Source organism: Rhinopithecus bieti, unplaced genomic scaffold (assembly GCF_001698545.2).
Source record: "Rhinopithecus bieti isolate Rb0 unplaced genomic scaffold, ASM169854v2 scaffold_78623, whole genome shotgun sequence".
Classification (NCBI taxonomy): domain Eukaryota; kingdom Metazoa; phylum Chordata; class Mammalia; order Primates; family Cercopithecidae; genus Rhinopithecus; species Rhinopithecus bieti.
This window is the reverse complement of record NW_016829146.1, coordinates 40301-59713: the sequence shown is the minus strand read 5'-3', so window position 1 is coordinate 59713 and position 19413 is coordinate 40301.

Here is a 19413-nt window from a genome sequence, read left to right as displayed (position 1 = left end):
TAGTTTTAATAAATGCAAATGTTTTCTCATTATTATTTTAATTTAGCTATTCTACTCTTCATACATGAAGGAGTTTGGGTATAAAAAGAACGAAAGGCAACATTTGAAGATATCTCAGAAACCATTCAAAAGGAAAAATCTTGATGATTAGTCAGTAATTTAGGAGGGAAAAAGTGAAAGGTGCTGGCTCTTCCCTTTCCATGTTGTTATGTCTGTTCCCCTGCCATGCAAAATTAGACGGATCCTGTACAGTGATTTATTTATAGAATTATAGGGTTTTTGAGCTAGATAAGCCCTTAAGGATCATCTGGTTAACTCCCACATTTTATATATGATTAAGTAAAAACCCAATGAGATTCAAATTGTTCAAGATTTTACAGCTAGTAAGTGCCTGGACTGAAATTTGAAACCAAGGTTCCAGACCTTTCTACCAGGCACACTGCCTTTCTGGTGCAAATTCCATTTGAGAGCTAATGACATATCTACCAGTCCTTGACATTTAGGCTGGACAGTATAGGATTTAAGTTTAGGATATTATTAATTCTTACTAAATAAAGTACTCAAGAAAGTGAATGATCTCAGATTTAAGATTATAGAACTAAACATGAAAAAAATTGCCTATATCTAAATATGTTGCACAAATGTAGAAGTGTATATCCTACATTTCCTGTAACAGGCTTATGCAATGAATTCTGAGTAAGGTGCCTTAAGTCTAGTAATTCAGATTGTAGGTGATTAAGCCCTCTGGAAAACTGAATCGCCGTGATCTTAAATTTTTCTCACTGTAGATTTAGTCTCATTGCTTATTAAATATTGCTCACCTTTTCCAAACCAAATTAACATCCAAATTTTCCATCTAAAAGATGGCATATTTTATCCCATCATCTTTATTGCTGTTATTTCCAGACATTCATAATTTTATAAAATGTTCCTACAACTGTTAACCCAAGTCACAGGCTTTATCAGTCTGGCCCTATTTAAATTGTTTCCCCAACAATTTCTAAGGTCCCAGGGTAATGCCTCATAAATACTTAGGACTGGTCACCATCTTTTACACCTGCTTCTTTGTCTTTCTTCTGGACAGGAATGTTGATGGACACCACTCTCCTCCCCTGGTGACAACTCTTGATGCATCCCTACTGTGACAAGGTTAGTCCCTCTCCAGATTTTCCATGTCTAAACTGTGGTGAAACCATACTCCTTAAAAAACATATCTTGAAGATTCCAGGAAAAGGAAATTGAAAACAGAGAATAACTTCCAACAGCCAAGAGAAGTAGATCTTTAGAGTTAACAAGTCCAAACCCAAAATATGAAACCCTGCCTAATTCCCAGCAGTCCATCATGTGGCAGGGAGGCAGCTCAAAAGGAAACAGGTAACTCCAGGTATCTCCTTATCTGGGAGTTCAGGTTCCATGCCCCCCAGCTTAAAGAAAGAAGCCCTTCAAATTCTCTCAAGCCTAAGCTGGGCTTTATTTTCCTGCCTGGAATTTTCCTCTTCCCAGATGTGGGGTGGTAGGAATCCTGTAGTCGAGCCACTCAACAATTGATCTGGGCTTCATAGCTTGAACAAAATAATCACAATCAAAGGCAGTATATTTTCCAAAGTCTGGCTTGCGCAGTCTTAAAATTACCTCATTGTAAGAAAAAACTGCTTTAGAGGGAAACTAGACATTGTCTAGCCCAGAGGACACTCACCCCTCTGGGTTATCTGATTCTAAAGGAGCTATTTTACAATGCTGTAAATTATTGATGACTGATACCAATGCAAAACACTTATTTATAGACATCAAATTGTTTCCTGTCCAGTAGAGGGATAGAGGTTCTATTGACTTCTCTCTCCTACTGTGAAAAAAGGCTCGTTTTGTCTCAATTTGCGTATTCATTTCCCTATTTCATGTCTATAACTGTGTCTGTTCTTTGTATTCTCCTTTGAACTGGCTGATACTTTAGCATTTTCCTTATTAATGAGTTAAATAAAATCTTTAATACGTGTTCGTATGTGTTGTATAGGAGAGTCACGATTTTACCATTAAAAAAATTATCTTTAACACCATGTATGAGACCCTGAAGTATGGTTAGTTTTTGCTACATCAAGTTTAGTTTAGTTCTTCATTACATTTTACCATCAGCATAAGGAAAAGAGGTGATCAAGTATGTGCCCACCCCCACCATAATATTTGGAGTTTTGTGTGTGTGTGTGTGTTTTTTTGTTTTTTTTTTTCGAGACAGAGTCTCACTCTGTCACCCAGGCTGGAGTGCAGTGGTGCCATCTCGGCTCACTGCAACCTCCGCATCCTGGGTTCAAGCATTTCTCCTTCCTCAGCCTCCTGTGTAGCTGAAATTACAGGCACGCGCCACCATGCCGAGCTAATTTTTGTATTTTTAGTAGAGACAGTGCTTCACCATGTTGGCCAGGCTGGTCTTGAACTCCTGACCTCAAGTGATCCGCCCGCCTTGGCCTCCCAAAGTGCTGGGATTATAGACTTGAGCCACTGTGCCTGGCCCCACCATAATATTTGTATACCCACAAAATACACATGCATGTACACACAGTTCCCCAAAATAAGCAGAGAACAGTCTAAAATCCACATGAAAGAAGAAAATACTCTAATGCAATAGAGGCACAGTTCTGGTGATCCATCAAGCAGAACATGTGCTATCTCAGCTTGAAGGGTCTGCGTTGAGTTACTTCCTCATATCCAGGAATTCTACAAGAATGTAGAACTTTCATCTGTATCAGGGTTTCTCAGCCTCAGCACAATTAACATTTTGGATCAGAAAATTCTTTGTTGTCGGAGCTGTCCTGTGCATTGTAGGATGTTTAGCAACATGTCTGGCCTCACTCCAGACGTTGCCACATGTCACTGGGATCAAAAGTCACTACCAGTTGAGAGCCACTGATGTATTTTATTAAAGGTTCTCCAAGATAGCTCCTTCCAGAGTAAAGGGAGGATCTCCCTAAGGATAAGTGAATTTATTTAACCAATACATATTAGCATGGATGGGTCTCAGTGATAATGTCGAGTGAACACAGCTAAATTGCAGAATGCTTTCTGCAGCATGATGCTATTTGTATAAATCTTAAAATCACAAAAACTTGTATATTGCTTATAGAGACATATATATGAAATAAAATCATAAAACCATCAACATAGAGAATACATATCAATTTAATGAGTATGGCTGCCTCTGAGAAAAGAGGGAAGGAATTAGATTAAGATTACAAAAGAATATTCAACTGTGTTTATAATGTTTTGCTTTTTTAAGAGATATAAAACAAATACTACCCAATGTTGTCATTTTTTCATTCCAGCAAATGCATATATGAATATTATGTTACTCTACAAACTTTACTGTAAATTTGAAAGAAATCCATAATAAGATATGAAAAATGCAAATAATGTTCTTCAAAGCTGTTGTCATTAATTTCCCAATCATCTACTGCTTTATATTATTCATACTGCTGCTTGCCTCCATGATTATAGGTAGCTGTGAGCTGGCAGTGTTTTATAGAGCAATTTCCTGGCTCCAACTCTAATAGACAGCCATAGTATTAATGCTCTCACCCTGTATTTGTGGAGTGCTTTATCTTTTCCCAGTATTCTTACATCTGTCTTCTCTTTTTATACGCACAATTTCTCTCACCATCAGTCTTAGTGTCAGCTGTATTTGCCATGTATTAATAAATGTATTAAAAAGATTTCTACAAATGCTTTTTCTTTGGCAGCTACCTGAGTTTATTTTACCCTAGATACCAACCCTGAGGGACTGGATTCTAGTGCAAGCAGTTTATTTAGGAGGTGATCCTACAGAGCTCTGGTAGGGGAAATGTGACAAGGAAGGGAAGAAAGCTAATAAACAGCACATCATAGAGCAGGTTACAGTTGAGGGCAATTGAAGCTCAGTCCTGCCCGCTTGTTTACACATTATGTGGTTTTCATATTATGGCAGAATTGAATAGTGGTGACAGAGGCCTAAAAAGCCAGAAATAATTTGCTATATGGCCCTTTACAAGAAAAGTTTCTTGATCTCTTCTTTATACCATAAAACTGGAAGAAAAGTTGATATTTTCAAGCATTTTGAGAGCTTCCATTATGACCACATGTGTAAGAAGGAAAATGTCAATTATTACTCATAAAAATTCCATTTTATGAAGTGGGTTAGGGGAAAATTGAATTAAGAAGAAAAGCCTTTTCCATAAAACAAACATTGGCAATTTGCCCTAAAAAATATATACAGATTGAAGAAGAAATTTGAGACAGTTACATCTCTACTGTGGAATGAATTGTAAACTTCTAGTTTAGACATAGAAAATAGTAATCATTTATTGTGTCAAATCCCAACTGATTAAAAATTATGGTGATAAAGGTCTAAGACTGTGTTTAGGCTTAGTGAAAGAGAGGGCCATAATTGATAAGCAGTGTCTGAAGTGAGCACAGGAAGGGATAGTGGTGGTCAATATTGAATGCAAAAAAATAAGCACAGCTATCTGCCGTGAGATGGGAGGAGAAAAAACCAAGAGAGGAAAGGGGACAATTAGGCTTCCTGCGATCTCAGAGACCTAACAAGGGCTGATAAAAGGCTATTTATACACCAAGCAGGAAAAAACCCTATTATTAACATCTTGCATTAGTGTGGTATATCTGTTAAAAATTAATGAACTAATATTGTACATTATTATTAAATAAAATCTGTAGTTTTCCTTAAGGTTCACTCTGTGTTGTACAGTTCTATGGGTTTTGATAAATGCATAACATCATGTATCCACCATTATAGTATCATATGGAATAGTTTTGCCACACTAAAATTTTCCTGTACTTTACCTATTTATAGCTTTCTTTCCACCCACCCCCATCCCAATCCCCTGGCAACCACTGAACTTTTGACTGTCTCCATAATTTTGCCTTTTCCAGAATGTCATGTAGTTGGAATCATACAGTAGGTAGCCTTTTCAGACTGACTTTTTTTCCACTTAGGAATATGCTTGTAAGTTTCCTTTGTGTCTTTTTACATCTTAGTAGTTCTTTTTTTTTTCATCACTGAATAATATTCCATTATATGGATGTACTAAATTTTGTTTATTCACCTGTTGAAAGACATGTTGTTGTTTCCAGTTTTGGGCAGTTAAACTATTTCTTTTTGTGTGTATTTTGGTAGCTTGTATCTTTCAGGGAATTTGTGCGTGTCATCTAAGTTATCACATTTGTGGGCATAGAGTTATTTATAATATTCCTTTATTATCCTTTTAATGTCTATGAGATCAGCAGTGATGTCCCCTCTTTCATTTCTGATATTAGTACTTTGTGTCTTTTTTTTGTCTTAATTAGCCAAGGTAGATGTTTATCAATTTTATTGATCTTTTCTAAGAAGCAGCTTTTGGTTTTGTTGATATTCTTTATTGTTTTCCTGTTTTCAGTTTCATTGATTTGTGCTATAGTTTCTGCTAGTTCTTGCCTTCTGCTTGCTTTAAGTTTATATTGCTCTTCTCTAGTTTCCTAAGGTGGAAACTTAGGTTGCTGTTTAGATCTTTTTTCTTTTCTAATAATATGCATTCATGGCTATAAATTTCTCTCTAACCACTACTTTTGCTGCATCCAACAAGTTTTGATAAGTTGTATTTTCATTTTCATTTAGTTCAAAATATTTTAAAATTTTTCTTGATACTTGACACCTATATTTAGAAGTATGCTTAATATTCAAATATTTTGAAAATTTTCAGCTATCTTTCTGTTATTGATTTCCAACTTAATTCCATTGTGATCTGAGAGCAAACTTTGTGTGATTCTTTTTTAAGTTTGTTAGGATGTTTTATGGCCCAGAATGCGTGTTCTGAATGTTGGAAGCTGAATGTTCCATGTGAGTTTGAGAAGAATTTGTATTCTGCTTTGTTGGATGAAGTATTCTAAATCTACAGATGTCAATTAGATTCAGTTAATTGATGGTGTTCTTCAGTTCAACGATGCCTTACTGATTTTCTGCCCACTATATCTGTCAATTACTGATAGAGAAGTTTTGAAGTTTCCAACTATAATAATAGATTTGTCTATTTCTCCTTGAAGTTCTATCAGTTTTGCCTCACATATTTTGATGATTTGTTGTTAGGCACATACATGTTAAGGATTGCTATGTCTTCTTGGAGAACTGGCCCCTGTATCATTGTATCATACCCTTCCTTATCCCTGATAATTTTCTGGTCTGCTTTGTCTGAAATTGATATTGCTACTATAGCTTTCATTTGATTTGTGTTATCATGGTATATCTTTCTCTATCCCTTTTAATATAACTGTGTCTTTATGTACATAGTGGGCTTTTAAAAATAATAAAATTATATAGTTGGGTCTTGTTTTTTCTATACACTCTGACAAGTCTCTGCCTTTTAATTGGTGATTTAAGCTATTCACATTGAAAGTGAGTATTGATATAGTTGGATTAGTATCTACAATGCTTGTAACCATTTTCTATTTGTTGCACTTTTTCTTTGTTTCATTTTATTGCCCCCCCACCCCATTTTCCTGCCTTCTCTGGTTTTAACTGAGCATTTTATATGAACCCATTTTCTCTCTTCTCTTAGCATATCAATGATACTTCTTTGAAAAAATGTTTTAGTGTTTGTCTTTGGGTTTGCAATATATATTTACAACTAATCTAAGTACACTTTCAAATAATACCATAATGCTTCACAGGTAATGCAGATACCTTGTAATAAAGCATTTCCAACTACTTTCTTCCATTCCTTGTACCATTGCTGTCATTCATTTCACTCATCCATAGCTGTAACTACCCAATACATTGTTGCTATTACTCTTACCTTGAACAGTTATTTATTAGATCAATTTAAAATTTGAAAAATGAAAGATCTTATTTTAACCTTGTTGATTCCCTGCTAATGTTCTTCCTTCCTTTCTTTCTTGCAGATCAGATCTGAATTTCTGACCTATATCAATTTCCTTCTCTCTGAGGAACTTATTTGAATATTTCTTGCAAGGCAAGTCTGCTGGCAACAAATTACCTCAGTTTTTGTCTGAGAAAGTCTTTTTTTCCTCCTTCACTTCAGAAGGATAACTTCACTGGATGAAGAATTTTAAGCTTGTGTTTTTCTTTTATTTTCTTTCAACACTTTCAATATTTCACTTTATTCTCTTCTTGCTTGCATGGTCCCTGATGAGAAGTCTGATATAATTCTTATCCTTGTTGCTCTATAGGTAATGCTTCCCCCAACTCTCTCATTTCTTTCAAGATTTTCTCTTTGCTTTTGATTTTCTGCAGTTTGAATATGAAATGCCTAGATGACGATTTTTTGGATCTGTCTTGCTTGGTGTTCTCTAATCTTCCTGGATCTGTGTTTTGATGTGTTTCAATAATTTCAGAAAATTCTGAGCTATTATTACTTCAAATATTTCTTCTGTTCTTCTTTCTCTTTCTTTTCCTTTTAGTATTCCCATTATGTATATATTATACCTTTTGTAATGATTACACAGTTCTTGGATATTTCGTTATTTTTCCCATTCTTTTTTTCTCTTTGCCTTCCAGTTTGGAAAGTTTCTGTTGACCTATCGCCAAGCTCATTAATTCTTTCCCCAGACATTTCCAACCTGCTGATGAGCCTTTAAATACATTCTTCATTTCTGTCACAATGTTTTTTTATTTCTAGCATTTTCTTTTGATTCTTTCTTAGGGTTTTCATCTCATGCTTACATTACCCACCTGTGCCTTCATGCTGTCTATTTTTTCCACTGGGGCTTCATTTTAGTCTGTTCTCACACTGCTATCAAAGACATACCTGAGACTGGGTAATTTATAAAGGAAAGAGATTAATGGACTCACAGTTCCACATGGCTGGGGAGGCCTCACAATCAAGGCAGAAGACAAAGGAAGACCAAAGGGACTTCTTACATGGCGGCAGGCAAGAGAGGGAGCTTGTGCAGGGGAACTCCTCTTTATAAAACCATAAGATCTCGTGAGACTTATTCACTATCACAAGAACAGCATGAGAAGGGCCCGCCCCCATGATTCAGTTACCTCCCACTGGGTCCCTCCTACGACACATGGGAATTGTGGGAGCTACAATTCAAGATGAGATTTGGGTGGGGACACAGCCAAACCGTATCAGGCTTGTTCTGTTTCGACTACCTGGAGTACTACAGTTCAATTCTGGCACTAATGACCTAGAGGTAGTACCAAATTCCACAAGTTAATGGCTCAGTCCTCCACAAGACTGCTTCTTATTCCGGATGCCAGCCACAAGTGCAGTCCCTAGTCCCCAGGCTCCCTGCACTTCTGACTGATTATAAATTTGGGAGTTCCCATAACTACCTCAGTTTTGATAATTCGATATGGCTCAGAACTCACTGAAAGCACACTATGTGTAAAACTCTACATGTAGAGTTTTATTATAAAGTATACACTTAGGACAAGATCTGGAAGGACTCTGGATGCAAAATTTTCATACTCTCTTCCCAAGAAATCTGAGTGTGTCATCCTCCCTGTACACCAGTATGTTTACCAACCAGAAAACTCCACTGAGTTTCAGTTTCCACAGTTTTTATGTGGAATATGATTACATAGGCATGATTGAATATGCAGTTGGCCACATAATTGAGCTCAGTCTCCAGTCCTCTTTTCCATGCAGGTAAAACTGGCCTAAAGTTCCAGCCTTCTAACCATGTGTTTGGTATTTCTGGTGTCTGTCTCCCATCCTGAAGCTAATTAGGAGTCTGTCATGAGTCACCTCATTAGCATAACAAATAATTTCTATCTCTCAGGAAATTCCCAGGATTTTTGAAGTTGTCAGGAACTGAGATCGAAGGCCAGATAAGCTGTTTTTTTTTTTGTTGTTGTTGTTGTTTAAAAGACAGGGTCTTGCTCTGTTGCCCAGGATGGAGCACATTAAGGCAATCTTGGCTCACTGCAACCTCCACCTCTTGGGCTCAAGCAATCCTCCCACCTCAGCCTCCCAAGTAGCTGGGACTGTGGGTACATACCACCATGCCTGGCTAATCGTTTAATTTTTTGTAGAGATGTGGTCTCACTGTGTTGCCCAGGCTGATCTCAAACTCCTGGGCCCAAGTGATCCTCCTGCCTCAGCCTCCCAAAGTGCTAGGATTACAGGTGTGAGCTCTCATGCCTGGCCAAATTCTTTATTATACCACAGAACCCTTAATATATCAATAATAGTTGTTTAAGTTTCTTATCTGATAATTCCAAAATCTGAATATATCTGAGTCAGATGCTGATGTTTGCTTTGTCTCTTCAGACTTTATTTTTTCCTTCCCTTAGCATATCTCATAATTTTTTTTGTTGGAAGTGATCATGCTATATCTGGTAATATAAACTGAGTTAATTGGGCTTTTAGTGTAAGGCTTTATGTTGATCTGGCTAGGAGCTAGGCTATGTTTAATGTTAATTGTAACACATATGTGCCAGAGGCTCCAGTTTTCTATAGTTTCCTTTTATTCCTTGCTTCCATGGTGCCTTTAGGTTCCCTAAGAACTCTTTCTTAAATAGATTATGTCTTTCAGCTCTCTCAGTTGTAATCCACTGTTTTTATACTGGAGCCTTGCTGATATGGTGGTAAGACTTTAAGGAGGGGAAGCATTCTATAATCTTATCATTAAATCTCAGTTATTTTTAGTGGACTTGAGTCCCTGAGCTGTGACCTTCAGCATTTCTCAGCCTTTTTTTTCTTTATCATTATGTGAGACAGGAAGGCTAGAGGGAACTAGCATTGTCTAGTTGCCCTTCTTCTTGGTCACATAAGACTCTGGTAATTTCCCTTGGTGTAACTCTTGCGACAGAGAGCAGAAAACTCTGGGCTTATTTCAAAACGGCACTTCTTTCCTCTTGCTGAAAGCAAGGGAGATATCTCTCCTATATGATTTTTACTCTTGGTGGGGCTTCTAGTGGCACAGAAAATCCTGGACTTATTTCAAAATGGCACTTCTTCTTTCCTCTTGCTCAAAGCAGAGATTTCTCTCCCATATGATTTTTACTTTTGGTAGGGCACCTAGTGGTAAATCCCACAAAAGTGTGGAGCCTCCTAAAACTGAGCCATCAGGAGTTTTTAAATCTCAAGTTAGTCTGCACTCAGCCTTCAGCAGTTTATCAATTACCATTTCAGTGTTCCTACCAGTTACTGGCTCCAGAAGCCTCTGCTCTTGGTAAACTGTAATTCTTTGTATTTACACATCTCTACAGTTTTGGGGGTGGCAGTTTGTCCTGTGACTTCAATTATCTGGTAGATCTAAGAAAAGCTGTTGATTGCTAGCTTGTTCAGCATTTTTCTTGTTGTGAGAACAGGAATGTTGACTTCTAAGCTCTTTGCATATCAGAGCTAATCAGGAAGCATGACTGGTATACAACTAGAGGAAGGGTGCTTAAATCTAAGTGAAATTAGCCTATCTCTGGTTCATGGTAATCATGAATATTGATTACGGCCGGGCGCCACTGATTCTTCCATTAAACCAACTTTTCTGCTAGAATTGCATTCTATGAATATAATATTTTGTTGAGTAGTTAGTAAAATTAAATGCAGTTTTCGAAAGGGGAATCTTTTAGGGAGATATGGCCTTATGGTTTGAACCAGATTTTATTTCCACTGTATCAAATCCCAGTGGCCTTCTCAGTGGCAGAATGGGTTTCTCACAAATTCTCTGCATTGTAGTTGTTAATTCTTAAGTAAAGTTACTCTGGAATATGCTTTCTTTGGCTTATAAGCAGACCTCCTCTCCACCTTATGAGTTTCCAACTCTTCGCCCTTGAATTAGACACATGTTGGTAGATTGTAGTGTAAGGCTTACTACTTGCTAGTACTTGATAAAATCTTCTCCTTAGGATGAATGGGCAGTGGACTAAAGACAATTATTACTACTTTTTAATCAAAGTGGCTGGATCCATAACTATATCTTTCTAAATTAAGCCTGTTTTGTTATGAACTGTCTCTAGATTACCATTGGCAATGTTGGTCGGATGATTTGGAGAAAATAAAAGAACATCATGATTTTTATTTTTCTTCTTTCTATAATCCAGTGATTCTCAACTAGGGGCAATTTTACTGCTGCAGGGACATTTGGCAATGTCTGGAGACATTTCTAATTGTCACACCTAGAGAAGTGATTGTTATTGGTGTCTTGTGGGTAGAGGCCAGGGATGCTGCTAAACATCCTACAACACACAGGACAGTTCCCGCAACGAAGAATTATCCACAAAAAGTTACCTGACCCAAACTGTCAATAGAGCTGAGGTAAAGAAGCCCTGCTAGAATCTGAGAAATTAGCCACTGTCGCTTCTTTGTCTATACTAGGATCCTAATGATCTCATTATTTTTATCTCTTTATTGATTTTTGTATTACAAAGGTAATGTTTTTTCTCTGGACTATTTTCTCATTTGACCAAAGAAGTTAGTCTTGAAATCCTGCCCCACAAAGCCTACAGGTCAGTAATTCACAGTATAATCTCCTTATTGGAGTAGAGGCCTGTGGGTGCTGGAGTCCTAAGAGTTGAACACCGTTACACAATTATAGTGTTTAGTGTGCAGCTTATACAAACAAAAATATTATCTGTACCTTTAATTTGTAGTTTACTTGTGTTATAGTAATAATACAGAGCAAATCTTGTATTATAGTAATAATACAAGGAAACTACAAATTAAAGGTACAGATAAAATTTTGAAAATAGCCTTAGTGGAAGAATGAGAACCAGCCTCTTTTGACCTACCGAGCTTCACATATGGTTTACAGATGTTCTCCCATTTCATACTCATAACAGCCTCACCAGACAACCTTGTTCTTGTCAAATAAAGAGTCAAGAAGAGAACAGAATGATACTTTGAAGATAGTTTTATCCTGTTCCTGTTAATAAGTCAAATATGTGCCTTGTATAAATTTACAACCTGCACAATGTCTACAGAGAAATACAAAAATCACTCATTATTATACTATCAGAGATAACTGTTTAGTGTATTTCTTTGCTACTTATTTTTTTTTGCATGTAAACGCATTTTAAATGTAATTACATTTGTTCTGCGTACATCACTTTTATCTTTTCCCCTCCCCTCAATATCATTTTATGGGCATTTTAGGAGGTCAGTTGATATTTTCTTTCTTTTTCAGATTTGATAAGCTACTTTTTTTTTATTTCAATAGATTTTTCGGGAACAGGTGGTGGTTGGTTACATGAGTAAGTTCTTTAGTGGTGATTTCTGAGATTTTGGTGTACCCATTACCCAAGCAGCATACACTTGAGTTGATATTTGATATTTTCTAAAGTATGATATTTAATGATTTTAAATACTTCATCATATGACTACTTCATATGTTTAATCATTCCCCTTGATAAGTGGCAACATTTTTCTGTACGAAAGAAACAAACCAGAAAACAAACAAACAAAAGAGAAGTGCCTGAAACACACTGGTATATCGAAACAGCAAAATTCAACAACAAAAACAAAAAGTCCCACCAGCTATGTGATAAACAAACCACAAATCTTTGACTTCTCATCATACCTAAAAATACTGGGCTTTGTAAATATCCATGAAATTATATACAAATCCGTGTATGCAGATATTGATATTTTTCACTGTGCCCAGAAAATTTGATTGTTGTAGTGTCTGCTTCTAAAACGGGTAAGATATAATAGTGTTTCATGTTTAAGATAAATAGTATAGCTTAGAAGTGGAAGCCTGTTTCGGGGTGGTTGATTTTCTTTTAAGTACAAAATAGTAATTTTAGTATCAATCCCAGGAGTTCCAAGCTTATCTAAAATAAAATAATTGTTATTAATATCTATACTGGTATATATAGGATATATGTTATATAATACAGTTGACCCTTGAACAACATGAGTGTTAGGAATACTGGCTCCCACACAGCTGAAAATCTGTGTAACTTTTGACTCACCCCAAATTTATCTAATAGCCTACTGTTGACTGGAAGCCTAACTGGTAACATAAACAGTTGGTTAACACATATTTTGCATGTTATATGTGTTATACACTGTATTCTTACAATAAAGTAAGCTAGAAAAAAGAAAATCATAAGGAAGAAAAAATATATTTACCATTCATTATGTGGAAGTGGCTCATGATAAAGGTCTTCATCCTTGCTGTCTTTGTGTTAAGTAGGCAAAGGAAGAGGAGGAAGAGGATAGGTTGATCTTGCTGTCTCGGGGTGGCAGAGGCAGAAGGAAATCTGCATAAAAGTGGACCTGCATCGCAACCCATGTTCTTCAAGTGTCCACTGCATATAGTTATGTAGTATTGCAGTTATATCCAGACATAATAGGCAAGACATGAGACATAAAATATAGTATTAATTTTGGAAGTCATCTAAATCATGCTCTGAGGGAAGGTACAAGGCTACTAGAGGCAAAGGGCCTTGCTCAGTCAGGGTGTGGCATAACTGGAAGCCCAAATGCCAGACTTTGTCCTCTGCTTAGCCTCAACCAGAGGTCAGATGTCTTTTGTTGCCAGATGTTAATAAACACAGAGAGGCAAGCTCTTCAGTTACCTTATCACCACCTTACTAATACATATGACTGCAAAACATTGTCTTCATTTAAGTCAAAATATAAAGGAAAAGCCCCTAATGAATATGATTTCATGAGCTTTGGACATAAAAACTCACTTGGTAGCACATTATAATTTTAAATCACATTTAATTCCCTGCCAGCCAGGAAATAATTCCATGGGAAGTCAATCAATGAAAATTAACAAGATCATTACTAGCAAAAAAGGTAATATTTTTCATTTTCAGAAAGTAAAGGGTTGGATTGGATGAGAAGTAGATATGAGACAGAGCAGCATTCTCAGGTGTTGTTCATACCCCTGCCATTGTTTTAATTGTGGCCGCAATATTGTTTCTCATGGCTGATGGTTGACTTTGGTGAGTAGAAGTAGGGTAGGTAGTAGCTAAGAATGATCATGAAAAAATAGAATATTTTCTTTGAAAAGGAAAAATTGCCTAATGGCATCAGTTTTGTATTTACAATCACCATAGTACATTTAGGTTATTGGTATTCTTTTACCAGGAAAGGCTGGGGAAAAGTGGAGTGGCAAAGAGAAATAAAGAAGTATTAATTGGAAACCACCTCAAACATGAAAAAAATAGCTTTTATTTATTTCATTCTGCATCTGCTAGTCTCTGGGCAATCTAAAAAAACAGTCATCAGAATTATAGCCACATGGTGATTTTTTTTCTTCTCCAGAATTACAAGAAAATTGGCTCCCACACTGTGGAACTAAAAAGAGGGGCTATAGGGTGCTGCTTCTCTCTCTTGACATTTTCCTTGGTTTTCAAAGGAATTCGTGACTAAGAATCTCATGAAATCTAAATGCGGTCACTGATGGAAATTTAGGTTTTCACAAAGAGCGCAGAAAGAAATTTACATGGCAAAAAAAAAATTTGCTCTGGCAAATGGGTAAGGTAAGGATGTGTGTGTGTGTGGTGTATATATGTACACATCACATACATATATCAGTGAGTATGTATATCTCAATGATTTTCATTTGCTAGGTCTAGTAATACATTTAATTTTTTAAATATGAGTTTTCTTCAGCAGTTGTATAAAATAATTACTTAATTATTGTTTTCTTTTCAGCAAGCTTATGAACTTTGGACATATTGAGATTATGTAAGTCCTTGGACAGCATTAATATAATATTATCTAATTTGTAATAAAAGTGTTTACCCATTTTGTTCATTAAGTATAAATATTTGGAAAGATGATAGATTTTAAGCCATGTATGGAGCGAACTGACACATTCATCCACAAAAGTCCCATCAAGTTAATGAAAATGAAAAGATTGAGGTGTCACTATTCAGTAGTACTTCTTTTGTTTATGTATTACTGTATTCATCAGCACATCCAGGAGAGCCTAATAATTGGCTCTCCTAAAATAAAAACCCTAGTTGGTACTCCCACCATGGCCAATTTTAAGGACAAGGAACACTAAGTTACAAGGAAATGGCAATAATCAGTTCTCATTAGATGGTAAGGACAGGCATGAACACTGTGCTACAGCTAACCAGGAGAAAAAGGAATGTTACGGAACTTAAACTACTTAGAATGTTGATATAATAAAGGGGGATGGGGACAGAACAAGCACTGAGGCTGGTGAGCCAGGCAGAAATCAGAGTGGGAGGAGCCTTGAGGTCTCTCCAGGAGATTCAGGAACCATAGGATTTGGTAGTGATTCAGGTATGAAATGATCATGGCCCTCATTATTGTAGTGACCATAGTATTTTGAAGGAATTCAAAAAATAGATGATGGACATGTCCCTAATCGTGATAGTGCCCATGGGATTTTGTAGCTATAGAGTGAAAAGATGACAGTGACCATATTCAGGGTAATGTCTGTGGGAATTTGTGAATATCTAGGTAAGAAATGAGTGTTTCTACTTAGGAAGTGAACATGGGATACTGAAGTTATAAAGGTAAGAAATGATGATAAACCTAACAGTGCGGGTGAGCATGGTGTTTTCTAGATATCAAGATAAGAGAGGATGATGGCCCTAACTCAAGTACCAAAATTGGATTTCCTCAGGTAAGCACATAGGAGCTGAAGATGTTTCTTACCATGTTAGTGAACATGGCATTTTGTGCTATTCCAGACATGATGGCAAACCTAACCACAAAATGACGATGAGACTGTCAGGGGTCTAGTAAAGACATGATGGTGCCCTTAACTGTGAAGGTTATGATGAAAATTGTAAGTCTGTGAATAAGAAATGATGGTGATAATAACCACATTAATGAGCAGGGGATTTTTCAAGTAACCAGGTAAGAGATGATGGTATCTCTAAAAATATGGTGACCATGGAATTTTGAGGGTATCCAATCAAGGAATAATGTGTTACTAGAAATGGTAGTACCAAGGTATTTTACAGTTATCCTGGAAAGAAATGGTGTGTCCTTAGGAATGACATTTAATCTGGGTAATTTGTAGGTATCCATGTATGGTAGGCTTCTCTAAATCTGGTAGATCTCATGGGCTACTGTAGGCATCCACACGAGAGATGACGTGACACAAATTGTAACCAGTTGCCACCATTGTAACCAAGGTGTTTTATAAGTATCAAACTTAAAGCTCTAGCTTTATTTATTTATTGGATGTAAGACTTTCATGTTATCTGTTGTTTTCTTTCTTTTTGAGACAGATTCTGGCTGAGGTAAGTGCCGATGTGGGCCTAAACCACAGCCCGCACCGTGGGACTGTCACAGAGACACAGTTCAGTGATGATGTGTCCCTACAGGCCTTCCCATCGTTACTTCCTTCACACGTATTCAGGTGAGAAATGATTGAGTCTTGCCTGGTAAGTGATGGTGGTGTAGGCCTCCCTGTTGTACCCCTGATTTAGCTTCAGGTATCCCGGTCGGAAATAATAAGAGTCCCTGACATACTCGAAACCATGAGTTTTCCCTCGGCATATTTCAGAGACAATGCCTAACCCTGTGAGCGCGCTGGGAATGCAAATACTAGGTAATCATCTGGCATTCACAGCCATAGCAGTGACCGTGATCATTTTGCTGGTGTCCTGTAGAGAGAAATGCTGTCTTCTGGGACCACTGCCCTGAGTTTGGGGGTCCCTGCCAGCATCCAGGTAAGAGTCGTTGAATGATGGATATGAGCATCATGATTTGCAGGTGTTCTGGTAGAACACCTTGTGTATTTCTTGGCTAACTCCAACCTCAGCCTCCTGTGTTCAAGCGATTCTCCTGCCTCAGCCTCCCGTGTTGCTGAGATTACATATGTGTGCCACCACCCCTGACTAATTTTTGTATTACTAGTAGAGACGGAGTTTCACCATGTTGGGCAGGCTGGTCTCGAACTCCAGACCTCAGGTGATCCACCTGCTTCGGCCCCCAAGGTGCTGGGATTACAAATGTGAGCCACCACTCCAGGCCCCTTGTGTGTTTCAGAGGCATATGTCTCAGTGTAGGTTTTCCAGGCTCCCAGGAGAAAATCCCTACAAACAGGAGTCACGATCAGGAGACATGTCTGTTATCTGGGTAAGTGATGGTGTGCATGGTAAACTTACCACAGACCAGGTAATCTCCACATACCTAGGTAAGTGAAGTTCCTTTGCCTGAACTGTTTACCATGTGATGGGTTAACAGCTAATTTGGAAAGAAAGGGGAGTGGCCTCCCATTTGCCTCGCCATGTGATCCTCTTCCTTTCTGTCCTGAAGAGAAAGTATCATGTATGTGCTCTGTCAGTGCTGATCGATTTGAACGTACCCAGGAAACTCACGTGGCACTGTGCGTCACAGGTGTAACTGCGGTGGATTTGCAGGGAAGCCGGGCAAGGAAAATGGCGTGTCCTATGATGGCCTAGACCTTGGAGGGCCCACAGGCATCCAGGGACATTTTTGGCTCCCACAGTGGTGATAGTGAGCAAGTAGTTTGCAGGGTCCTGGTGGATAAGCTGTGTCCATAGACTCATTGGTCACACATGTGGTTTCAGGTTCAGGCAGGCAGAAGTCAGAGTGTGAGGACAGCCTTGAGATCTCTCCAGGAGATTCAGGGTCCATAGGATTTGGTAGGGATTCAGGTACGAGATGATCATGGCTGTCATCGTTGTAGTGTCCATGGTATTTTGATGGAATCTAAGAAACAGATGATGGACATGTCCCTAATCATGATAAGAAATGAGGGTTTCCACTTAGGAAGTGAACATGGGGATCCTGAAGTTACAATGGTAAGAAATGATGATAAACCTAACCGTGGGGTTGACCATGGTATTTTCTAGATACTCAGATAAGTGAGGATGGTGGCCCTAACTCAAGTACCAAAATTGGGTTTCCTCACTTAGGCACATAGGAGCTGATGATGTCCCTTTGCGTGTTAGTGAAATCAGAGCATGAGAACAGCCTTGAAGTCTTTCCAGGAGATTGAGGTTCCATAGGATTTGGTAGGGATTCAGGTACAAGATGATCATGGCTGTCATCATTGTAGTGATTTTGAAGGAATCCAAGAAACAGATGATGGATATGTCTCTAACCATGGTAGTGCCATAGGATTTTATAGCTATAGAGTGAAAATATGACAGTGACCATATCCAGGGCAATGTTTGTGGGATTTTTAAAATATCCATACAAGAAATGAGTGTTTTTACTTAGGAAGTGAACATGGGATACTGAAGTTATAACGGTAAGAAACGATGATAAACCTAACCGTGGAGGCGAGCATGGTATTTTCTAGATATCCAGGTAGGTGTGGATGGAGGCCCTAACTCGAATACCAAAATTGGGTTTCCTGAGGTAGGCGCGTACGAGCTGACGATGGCCCTTCCCACGTTAGTGAACGTGGCATTTGGTAGTATTCCAGATAAGATGGCGAACCTAAACCCAAAATGACATGAGATTGTCAGCTGCTTACTAAATAGATGATGGTCCCCATAACCATGAAGGTTATGATGAAGTTGTGTTGATCAGTAATTAAGAGATCGCAGTGCTCTTAACCATGGTAGTGAACAAGGGACTTTGCAAGTCACCAGGTAAGAGACAATGGTGTCTCTAAAAATGTGACCATGGGATTCTGCAGATTCCAATGAAGGAATGATGTGTTACTAGAAATGGTAGTACCAAGGTATTTTACAGTTCTGGAAAGAAATGTTGTGTCCCTAGCAATGGCATTTAATCTGGGTAATTTGTAGGTCACTATGTATGGTAGGTTTTTCTGAATCTGGTAGATCTCATGGACTTCTGTAGGTATCCACATGAGAGATGTGTCACAAATTGTAAGCAATTGCCACTATTGTTACCAAGGTATTTTGTAAGTATCCAGCTAAGAGCGCCAGTGTTAAGTATTGGTTGGATGTAAGGCTTTAATGATATCTCTTTCTTTCGTTTTTGAGTCTAGCTGAGGTAAGTGCTGATGCGGGCCTAAACCACAGTCCGCCTGGTGGGACTGTCACAGAAACCCAGTTCTATGATGATTTGTCCCTACATGCCTTACAGCCATGATTTCTTTCACAATTATTCAGGTGAGAAATGATTGTGTCCTCACTGATCCCAGATAGGCCGGGCTTTCCCATTTCTGTTTCATAGAAAGTGTCTGCCTAACCCTGTGAGTGCGGAAGGATTACAGGGAGCCAGACGTTTATCACTGTTATCCCCACCCCTGTGCTGCCCCTAGGATTTGTAGAGGTGTCTAGTCGAGAAGCGGTGGTTTGCTGCTATCAGGGTTGACCTAGGATTACTGCAAGTATCCAGGTCGAATGGGTGTGTCCCATAAAGCTGGAATTACTCAAGGTTCTTTGCAGGAGTCCTGGTGGAAAACCTTGTGTCCTTCTACATATGTGTCTTCATGCCTATTGCTGTTCAGCCTTCCTGTTGCTGTGATTTCGCTTCAGGCGTCCTAGGAAGAAATGGTGAGACTCACTGGCATACTAGAAACCGTGAGTTTACCCTGTGC